At 43.1% G+C, this 11600-nt stretch overlaps 1 protein-coding gene across 2 annotated transcripts in view; it reads right to left on the reverse strand.

The window, feature by feature from the left end:
• KDF1 (keratinocyte differentiation factor 1) overlaps positions 1–9300 on the reverse strand; it is a 302442-nt gene extending 293142 nt beyond the window's left edge. Inside the window, exon 1 of one of the 2 annotated variants that reach the window (XR_011279598.1) lies at positions 9099–9221. The gene's annotated coding sequence lies outside the window, so the exon portion shown is untranslated. Of the gene's footprint in view, positions 1–9098 lie in introns of both variants that reach the window. The other variant, XM_069622882.1, reaches the window with a different exon arrangement.
• Positions 9301–11600: the final 2300 nt, after the last annotated feature.

Below are 11600 nucleotides of genomic sequence, written 5' to 3' on the forward strand. Positions count from 1 at the left end.
GCTTGTCACCAACAGCTACCAGGAGCTACTTTTGGCTCCCCTTGCCAACTGACGCTGAACAAATATACCTATGTGGCACTGACCCTGTGTGTTTGGGACAATCTCTAAATAAGCATTCCAAGACACATCTTTATGACACTCAAAGCATAAGCCATCATAAATAATGGGCAAAACGTATGCACCTTATGTGGAAGTTAGATTTGTGGGAAGCTATGTACTTGCGCCTTGTTTCCCAGTGGTAGCTTTTGCTCAGTGGTTAATGCTGAATACCAAGAAGCTGCTTTTAGCGACTGCTTATCCAATCAGAATATTCCATCCCTGCATTTTCCACTTATGTTGAAGGGTGCTGTAGAAGCTACTATCACTTTCTAAATAATTATGACTAAAGTGGAAACCTTTCGTAACAGTTCTGATTTTAAGATTGAGACTCCTTTTAACCTTGCGCCATCCCTTATTACAAGGAAAAGAAAGGAGCCATTTTGGAACAAAGCTTGCCGGGTGCATAAATTATCACACAAAGTAAAATATTGTGTATACTCAAAGCAAAGCTTGCCTTTCCTCAATCCATTCAGTTACACTGTCAAAGCGCAAAGTAGCTTATTAAGGAATGTTATAATGCGGTTGAGATTTAATCTTGCTACATATCTATGAAAATATTGGTTCTTGGTCTAAAATTCCACATGATCATAGAGAATTTAGATTACCACCTCGAGACGTGTTTTAACCAATTGTTTATCTCGTTGTAGTCTGTATAAAAAGGAGTATTGTTCGTTTGTCAGTGTCCTGGAACATATACAATTGTATCAGTTCTGCAGTCAAATATATTCTAGAGAGTCAGTAGTAGCTGCAGCAGCTTATTTTATTTGGAAAGAATTTCAGAAATTGGTTTTAAATGTGTAAGGTGGTTATTTATGGTATTAAGCATGTATGTACAAGTGTGTGAGAGTTCTCTTTTTTCTATGTATTTTGCACTGAATTTTTGTCTTAAAGTAACTTTCGTACTTTTTCTTAATTAAGGTTTATGCATTAAACCAAATACACAAGGACATCTTCAATATCGACTCCATCAAGGACATTCATAGGCTCAAAACCTGCCTCTCGCTGATCCAGTCTTGGATGTCCAGTGCATACTTGAAGCACAACCTCTCCAAGACCGAATTCATACCCTACTCCTCACCAACACCACCCAGACATACAGACCTGGCTATCAACCATGAACTCTGAAGGCGTCACACCAGAGCTTACCTCCAGCACCAGATCCCTCGGGTTCCACATCGACAAACACCTCACCTTCAAGACACACACAGCCAAGAAAACTCAGACAGTTTGGTATTAGCTCTCCCTCCTGCCTAAAGTCAAGCCCTTCCTCCCTCAGGATAGCTTTAGATCCACCGTTCAAGCACCGGTCCTATCCCACCTGGATGGGGGCAATGCACTCTTCAAAGGCCTCCCGTCATCCTCCCTGATGCCCCCGAGAAGTGTCTTTGCCCCAAGACTATGGAACCTCCTCCACGTCAGCATCAGACTCGCTCCTACACTCCTAAAATTCAGAAAAAAAGAACGCAAGACCAACCTCTTCAAGGAGCCCCTCCTCAACTCCTAGGCCATCATGGCGCTCCTCTCCTCCCCTCCACCCGGTACAGCTGTACCCCTCCTCTGTATCCTACCCCCACTGCTGCATCTCTGTTCTGTTTTTATCACCGAAAAGCACTTAGTTATGCATCTGTAATGGTGTACACCTCTGTAAAGCACTCAGTTATGTATCTCTGTTAGTGTATACCTCTCTAAATCGCTCCATTGCTTCTCAAAGCTATGTCTGTGCTCAAATACCAATGTACAAAATATTATTAAAACTCTACATTTGAAGAAGAGTCCGTCATATCTTACTCCTGTACTTTTAATATCCAAATCTGATCACTCTTATTAATGGGTGTGAACCCTTTTGTTAACATCCTTAACCGCCCAACTAGCAGCCATGAACCTACAACAACTAGTCAAAGAAGCACTCAGCAGGGCACACACTTGATGCAATCTTAGCCAACAAGGATCTCATCACCACGGCACTCCCAATTCAAATACTCTGGAGCGACCACCTCAGCATTCCATTCATAATCACAATGGCCGCTCCAACAAGGAAGCAACAAGAAAAACCACCAATCATGTTGAAAAGAAATTGGAGAACCATAAAAAAAACTCCAACCTAACTGAGCTCCTGGAACTCAGCAAACCACAAGCAACAACCATGGAACAAGCTGACCTAGACAAAAACAAAAAAAAAAAAAGTTACCCTACTCCATACCTGGATCGCAACAACTCTAGATGACATCGCCAAAGAAAAGCCCTTCACGTGAGAAAACAGCAAAATGGTTCACCCCACTACTCAACACCATGAAAAGAAAAAAAACGAAAACTAGAATCTGAATGGAGGACCAACAACACCAGTGCAAAAAATTAAAATTCCTGCAACAGATCCGCTCATATAAGAAGGAAATACAAAAAGCGAAGAGGAAACATTATGACAACCGAATCTTCAGAGCAGCAAACACCCAAAAAGAACTCTTCAAAATCATAAACGGATTAAAAAACCCACCGGGCTGTACCAACATGCCAATTCCATCGATTAAACTTTGCGATGACCTAGGAGTCCACTTCAAAAACAAAAATAACTTCCATCCAACATACCATACAAAACAGACCAAGCGATCACACCTCAAACCCCATCGACACTGATGAGGAATATCCAAACATGCTACGAAGCTTCCCAGAAACATCAGTGGAGACCTTCGTCAAACTGGTAAAGCAAAGCGACAAATCAGGCTCTTCTGAAGACCCCTGCCCCACGGAGATATACAAAACAATTCTCAAACAAGGAACCCACATGGAATACCACAGGAATCTCCTCAACCTCTCAATCCCAACAGGTAAAGTACAACAGGCCTTCAAATCGGCTTACATCAAGCCGCTACTCAAAGACACAACAGGAAAGGTAGAAGACTTATCCAACGACAGGCCCATTTCCAACATACCCTACATAGCCAAACGGCTAGAAACGTAGGTCTACAAAATAAACCAAGAATTCATAGAAGCGCACTGCCCACTAGACCAGGCACAAGTTGGTTTCAGACCAATGAGAGGAACAGAATCAGCTCTCCTCTCAATATGAGACGACCTAAAGACGAACGCAGAACCGGACAACAATACCGCCCTGATTCTCCTTGATCTATCTGCAGCTTTCGACACTGTCAACCATGACATCCTCATAAAGAGATTAAAAGGACTAGGAATAACAGACACCGCCCTACTATGGATCAAATCCTTCCTAACAAACAGAACCGAAACCGTATGGATGAAACATTTTAAGTCCAAACCTAGAGACTCCACGTGCGGAGTACCACAAGGATCATCTTTCTCCCCGGTTCTATTGAACATCTACATGTACCTATTAATCAAACTCATCAAAAAAACACAGCCCCACATGCTACAACTACGCCGATGATACTGAAGTAATCTTCAGCATACAAGAGACTCGAGAAGAAAACACTACACTAGAGAATTGCCTTTGTAATATATTCAACTGGATGAACCTCAACCACCTCAAAATGAACCCAGGCAAAACAGAGACAATTATTGTTTCAAAAAAAGGGAGGAGACGGATACATCCCCTGGCCAAGAGAGCTCGGCACCACACCATCTCCATCATGAACTGTAAAAAACCTAGGGGTCCTGATGGATAACAATCTCACTCTAGAGCCACAAGTAAACGCTCTACTCAAGAAATGTTTCTTCCTCCTGTGAGCAGCAAAAAGGATCCTACCCTTCCTGTCGTTCGCCAACGAAACACTTACCATCATCGCTCAGATCATGTCCAGAGTAGATTACACCAATAGCCTATGCCTGGGCATGCCCGAACGACTTCTAAAAAAACTAAGCGCTACATTGACCATGTTCTTTTGGTATGGACAGGCACAGTGGATTGTTTGAATGCCTTTGTTTCATTTTTGAATACCAACAGATGGGGAATTCAATTCACTCATGAATACAGTCGCACCAGTATAAATTGTTTAGATCTTACAATTAGCATAACTAACAACATGCTTGTAACAAAAACATTCTGTAAAGGAACAGCAGTGAATTCTGTGTTGCATGCTTCTAGCCGTCACAAAAAGTCTGTCATTCGTAACATACCGAAGGGTGAATTTATTACAGCGAGAAGGAATTGTTCAAACAATGTTGATTTTCAATGCCAATTCATATGTAGACAATTTCTGTCAAGAGGCTATGATAAGAATGTTATTAAAAAAGCTGAAGCATCAGTCATGAGTCTGAAGAGAACCGAACTGCTCACCCCCAAAACCAAATTGAATGTACCTTACAGTAAGAAACTTCAATTTATACGAGGTTCAATGCAGAAAGTTCAGATGTGTACAATATTATTAAAAAACACTGGCATTTACTTAAACTTGATCATATCACCACACCCTGGCTAGACTCTCAACCTATTTTCATTTTCAGTAAAGCAGCTAATTTAAAAAGTATCCTATCACCATCCTTCATGGCTAATGAACAAACAGCTAAGACTTGGCTAAGCCAAACTAGTAGTCATGGTTTCCACAGATGTGGTAGCTGTTCGATGTGCGATTATGCACTAGTAACCAGTACAATAGACTTTGACAAATTGGGTTCATACCGAATCAATTCCTTCATTAATTGCAACTCGAAATTCTGTGTTTATTGCATTTTATGTGTATGCGGCAAGCGCTATATTGGCAGTACTATCAGACCATTAAAGATAAGAATACGGGAACATTTGTCCACTATCTCTAATCAGGACTCCAAATACCCACTGGCAAAAAGAACATCAACTTCATAAGTCCAATATCAGATTTGTGGGTATGGTAAAAGTTACGTTGCCTCAACGTGGTGGCAACCTAGTCCTGAAATTGAGACAGCTGGAAGCTAGACTTATTTGCCAGTATCGCACGGTCGCACATAGCCTTAACACTGACCATGAACTATCTGTGTTACTCTGATAGATATAAATCACACATATCACCTCAAGGAACTAATCAGTAGTCAAATGTGGCCATGTAAATGTCTCTTGCATGCAAAGTTGTCTCTCCCGCTCCATGTACATGTTACCATAATCCTTTATACATAAGGATTTTTTCTTGCCAAATCATTATTTAGATATGTGACTTACCAGAGATTTTGGTTTTAGGACACAAGTGAACAAGGTTACCACCCAGGGAAATTATAGCATGTATTTCGGACTCCTATATGCATAGGGCCAGAATTGGCCCCTTTCCACTTCCTTTCCCTTCTTTTCGGGACTACAAATGCATGACTCTGTCATCACGTATATTTAAGCTAATACTAATTAATTACTTCACAGCTGCTAATGGCTCCTATCAAATTGCTCTTCTTATTGTATTAATTATACCTCCATTCTAACTAACTATCAGTGAATTTCCTTAAATTTGGTTTTAGGCTTAAACTCAAATCACATACGTTACAGATCGCACCAACTATACAATTATCAGTTAACTCTTATTTTTTCCAATCCTCGATTGTTGGTGAACTGTAAGTGCAGGGCTATGAGCACGGTTTTCGCGAGTAAATACAATTCTAACATGGCGGCCCTTAAGAGCCAGTTATACAAACGTTGCGTACGCTCTAGCTTCGGCACGAACGCCGCAATGTCTATTTACGGTGGCTTTGAACCGTGGAGCCTTAGCTCCAGTTCACATTGGCGGAGACGCCGTTGAGTGTGGGTCTTTCGCGCAAACCCCTAGTCCTTACAAATCAGTCTGAGGGGCTACGCATGTGACCAATCAATCTTCATTATGTAGTATCACTTAGTAATTGGTCTTTTTCTCCTTCTTCTGCCCTCTCCATCTTTCTCTGTGCAATTCGCCTTCTTTTACTTGATATGCAGGCACTTCTACGCAATGGAAGCGGTATATATTTAGGTACATCTTTTTCATTTATTAATTGGCACGGTTGCTGTAGTGCTTAATCTGTTGAAATTACCAAATAGCTATCCTAAGTGGGTTTTGTCTGTGTTTCTCCCACAGTGGAGCTCACATTATTTATGATCTGGAATATGATCCAATACATTGGTAAGCATTTATACTTCTAGTAATTACTCCAAATGGATTTCTCATTCAGGCTGACCCACCTCACAAGACATACAAGGTAAATTATTATTCTTCAACTATGGCTTTTTCAGTATGTCCATTGAGTTGGAGAGACATTACTTTTCTTGCTTCTGCTAAATATTTTTTGGGCTTATTAATTGATGCCAGTTTGGCTTTTTTCTTTGTTTTTCTCTTAAATTTACATATCCTACTACGTTTCTGGCAATTGTGGATGCACTACATTATATCCTTTTCAAAACTAACATGCGATCTGATGAATTGTTTAAAATTTACTTTATGTACATTAATGTCGGTTTATTATGTCTGCTCATCTTATGAATCATTATTCTGCGGGTCTTGCCACACATGTAACCCTTTGACTGGATTTGCGGTTGTTGTTAAATCAATGTTAACACATTGTGTTCAATTATGTTGATCCTTGCTTGATTTGGTGATCTGAATCTTTGTATAACAATGTACAGAATTATCAGCCTCTGATGACGAGCCTCTTAGCTCGAAACACGTGTCAGGCTTTTCAAGAATTCTTCAATTAAAACTCATGCTAAATTTAGTTTGAATTGTGTTTTTGTGCGCAGATATCAGGCAAACCACCCTTTTGTCTTTCTAAAAAAACTACACCACATACAAAATGCGGCTGCCAGACTCCTCCTCAAGCTACCCAGAAGAGAAAACATCACACCCGCGCAAAAAATACTACACTGGATACCATTAAAATAGCGAATAAAGTTCAAGTCCATGTGCATCACGCACAGAGCAATACACAAACAAGGCGCAGAATTCCTAAGCGATAAACTACGCCTACATCGACCAACAGGAACACTGAGATCAAGCAGAAGAAAACTCAGAGGATCCTCGTTCTCTCACCAGGCAACAAACACCTGGAATGACCTACCTAAGAATATACGTGACACAACGAACCACCTAGCATTCAGGAAACTCCTCAAATCATGGCAATTAACAGCGTAAATACAACAGCGACGCACTAGAATGCCCACCCCGTTAATCAACGATGAAAATAACACCAACCTCGGTCGCTCCCAAAATGGACATACACAGAACCCAAAGAACGGACCCCACACCAGACCATAAGATATTATGGGAAATAGCAGCAAAGGGAGGTCACCATAGCCTGATCACATACTCAGACCAAGACGAAAACCCCTAAACGACTCATCCACTGCCTCCCGGCCGTACCATAACCTAAAACCCCCAGCAGACACATTTAGATAGAAAGTCTGTGAGAGGACACCACAACACCAGCTCCAGCACCCAAGGAGGAGAATAGACACCAACCCACACTAATCAAGCCATCAACATTAAAACCCCTACAGAGCTTGCTGGAATAGAACGGCGATGAGCAATTAGAACACTTACAGATGGCGTTAGAACAGCACAGGGAGCGCTTCACACAAACCTAAAACCCTGCCAGGAGTAAACCCTTCGCCCACCCTGATGAGACTGGGAGGTTTGGCGAGCACCACACTCGGACAGAGCTCTGAATATTAGCATATTAAACTTCAGATAACCCACTAACAAAAATACTCAGCATTTCTGCAGACTTAACTCACTCAAAAATCTCACACAACCATTTCTCGCACAACAACCCGCACGCACTTCACAACACCGCAACAACACATAAGCCGCACCAACAGCACAAGAGGACTGAGATCGATCCGATACTCGCACCAAAGCTCAGCACCCGGTGTATACCAAGTTGAAGCTGCCAACAGACCACCACTCCTCTCACTATCCTACTCCCGCTTCACTTACTAACCCATCCCACCTTATCGTTTGCAGATCCGCCAGAGCGCCTGGGGACCAACTCCGTTGGTGACAGTGCGCAGTACAAATACCTTTAACATAATGTGTTATTTATATAGCGCCTTAATCCAAAGTGTTTTACGGAGCACATATTTACATACAATATCACCCAACCGAAATTGGTACTCATTTATCGAACTCGGAAGGAAGAAAGGCGAAGTTGGCCTTGCCAGGTTTCGAACCTGCGACCTGCAGATGACGATCAGATCGCAGCAGCAAGCGCGTGTTTGCCAAAGAAGCCCTTTTGCCAAAACTCACATTGCAAAAACCAAGGGCGGGTCCTGGGAGTCCCTCTGCCAGACATTAGTCTGGTTATGAGCTCACTATCTCCTTTGTAAGAATACAGAGGAGAACTATCCAAAACATATCAGTCTTTGTCCTGCCCTGGGGCAGCCCAGTACCAAAATACTAGGCAATTCTCCTCTGAACTCACATTGCAAACACACTTAAACCCTGTCCCTGAAATCTATTCCGCAGTCCCCGATTTATCCATGATCAAAATGACAGTCAATCGTCACACTGAAAAGATAAGAATTTTGATCTGATACAACATGCAGGGCCAGCCCACCCAGGCGACCGGCCAGAGCACCACATTAGTCGTGCCCCCACTCCCGCTCCGCCTTGACTAGGTTAGCTGGGGGGGAGGGGGTTAAGGTGTCCCCTGAGCTTGCGTGGTGGGTGAAGGCGCGGCAGGTGCCCAGTTGAACTGAAATGCGCCGCGCTCTCGTGCTGGTGCCGGGTGTCCTGCGAGAGGAAGGGGTGCTATTAATTACAAGAGGGCGCTGCTCTAAACCAGCATGTGACAGCCTCTGAAAGGCAGCCAGTGTTGGTTTGACAGCCGCGCTCCATTGAAGCGATAACTCCCCTCCAGCACGGAGCGGGAGTTAATCAAATAAATAAATCGCTACTGCTAATTTTGGAGGGGTGCTCTATTTAGGTGACCCGGGTTGGAGGGGCGCCGGAGGATTGAGGGGGGAGAGGAGTGAGGTACCACATTTTGCTGACTCGGCCCATCCAGTGATTACCAAATCTCCCTAAGCACCCCCACCCTCCCTACATCTTTGACAATACACCGCTCAATGACTGTCACAGGTAAACCACATGGCACCGCCCCCTCACCGGTGACGGCCGTTCTCTCGCCCTCACGTCCCTCCACTCCCCGCCGCCGTTTCAGCTACTTCCAGTCCCGGGGGCCTCAATCTAACGCGCTGACAACAGTGCACGGCACCCGGAAGAGCATAGCCAATTACAACTGGCTGTCCGCTGTCAGAAGCGGGGCATAAACCAATAGAAGCTCAGATTGCGTAGAGGAGGCGGTCATAACAATGTAGGCTGCAGCGCACGAAGTTACGTTCTACCAAATACCTTTAGAGTGGGAAGCCCACTGGGAGTTGTAGTGTTGGTACCAAAGAACCGTAAACATTAAAACGTGACTCATTCAACACCTGTATAAAGGAACAGAAATGTCCCAATTAGAGATGGCCTCGATCATCGTTGCGGCCATGTTAGGATGGGTAAGCGTACTGGTAGGCTACTAACAGAGGTCAAGTCCTAAAAATTAAGTGGGGGGGGACTCATCAACAAACGCAATGGGACGTGACGTCGCCAGGAATTAGCATATCAAGGTGACATATGCACATTTAATTAAATGGGCTTTGCATAACCACCCAAATTACACAGGACAAATGGCATTTGCCTTTCATAAAATCAACACAGATATAAAACCAAGAAAGGATATTTTCTTCTAATAGTGTTTTTGAAAACGTTAAAAGGTGTGCATGTTTTAAACTCCAAGAACCAATATAAATGTTTTCCCTTGAACTTGCAGTACCAAAATGGGACATTTCACACTAAATTGTTTGTTGATTTATTTTTCATCAGTTTATATAGTGCGGCCTGCAAATCTAACGACTCGGGTTCGACCCCTGAGGTCCGCTTAAATACATATATTAAAAGAGGGCATTCAATGTTTCTCATTTTAGCTGGGGGGCGGGGGACTGAGTCCACCGTCTGAAAAAAGTGGGTGGACTCCGTGTACCCTCGACTTGAGCCCTGGCTACTAATACACGCTTTCTCTTAAAACATTGCTTCCTAATTTGGAAGACCTGCATCCCCCTTTTTATGCAACATGCGATTATCTCTATGCCTGATATCTCCATCTCTTTTGGAAAGGACGGACCATTGACTTGGTCAATCTTTTAGCCGACGTCGACTAATTTGCTTCTTCAATAGTTTGAATAATTAGATGTATTATAAATAAACGCATACTAAACGCATACTTGCCAAACCTACTGATTTAGGCAGTAGGCTACAGCTTTTTAAGCAGTCCTACCGCCTACAGATTTGGACAACGGATCCTACTGCTTTTTACAGTGGCAGGTAATTTATGTGACTCTAAGGCAATTAATCTGTCTGTGTGGTGGGCCGGTAAGTGATACATTTGAGTGATGGGCTCAGATCAATCCACTGACCTGACAGCTACATGACTTTGCCCTGAACTCTGGCTGGGACAGACCTTAGGTGAACCACCAGTGAAGGCAACTCGCAGCGCATACGACCATCAGGTTATCAGACTTATGGAGGGTATCAGTCTCCATGTTGTTCAGTTATTCATCTTGCAAACTACTACTCACCACGGCACCCCAAATTCAAATACCCTGGAGCGACCACCTCATCATCCCTTTTGTAATCAAAATGACCACGCTAACAAACAGTCAACCGGACAAAACAACGAAAACCATGAAAAGAAATTGGAGAACCATCAAAAACTCCAACCTGAACGAACTCCTGGAGCTAAACAAACCACACCCAACACTCATGGAAGATGATGACCTGGACAAAAAGGTAACCCTGCTGCATTCCTGGATTATAACTACTATAGACAACATCGCCAAAGAAAAACCCTTCGCTTCTTCTAATGAACGATCAATGGCAAAATGGTTCTCCCCACTACTTAGAACCATGAAAAGAAAAAAAACGAAGACTAGAACTTGATTGGAGAAAACAAAACGAGGCGGCGAACAAACTGAAATTCCTACAACACAACCGGGCTTACAAAAAGAAAATACAAAAAGCTAAGAGGAAACACTACGACAACCGAATCTTCGAAGCACCAAACACCCAAAAAGAGCTCTTCAAAATCATAAACGAAATCAAAAACCCTCCGGGATGTAGCAACACACCAACTCCGTCTGCGAAACTCTGCAACGACCTTGCAGAACACTTCAAAAACAAAATCACCAACATCCAACAAACCATACAAAGCAGACCATCTGATGTGACCACAACCCCAACCTACACCGGGGAGGAGCACCCAAACAAACTACAAAGCTTTCCAGAAATATCAGTGGAGACATTCGTCAAATCGGTGAATGAAAGCAATAACTCAGGGTCCCCCGAAGACCCCTGCCCACCAGACATATACAAATCGATTCTTAAACAAGGAACGCCCATGGAATATCACAGGAATGTCTCAACCATTCCATCGCAACTGGGAAAGTGCCAAAGCCTTCATAACTGCATGCATCAGGCCACTACTCAAAGATACAGCGGGAAACGTAGAGGACCTCTCCAACTACAGACCAATCTCCAACATACTGTCATGATCTCTGCTTCCAAAAG

Source organism: Ambystoma mexicanum, chromosome 11 (genome assembly GCF_040938575.1).
Source record: "Ambystoma mexicanum isolate Mex_15411 chromosome 11, UKY_AmexF1_1, whole genome shotgun sequence".
NCBI lineage: Eukaryota > Metazoa > Chordata > Amphibia > Caudata > Ambystomatidae > Ambystoma > Ambystoma mexicanum.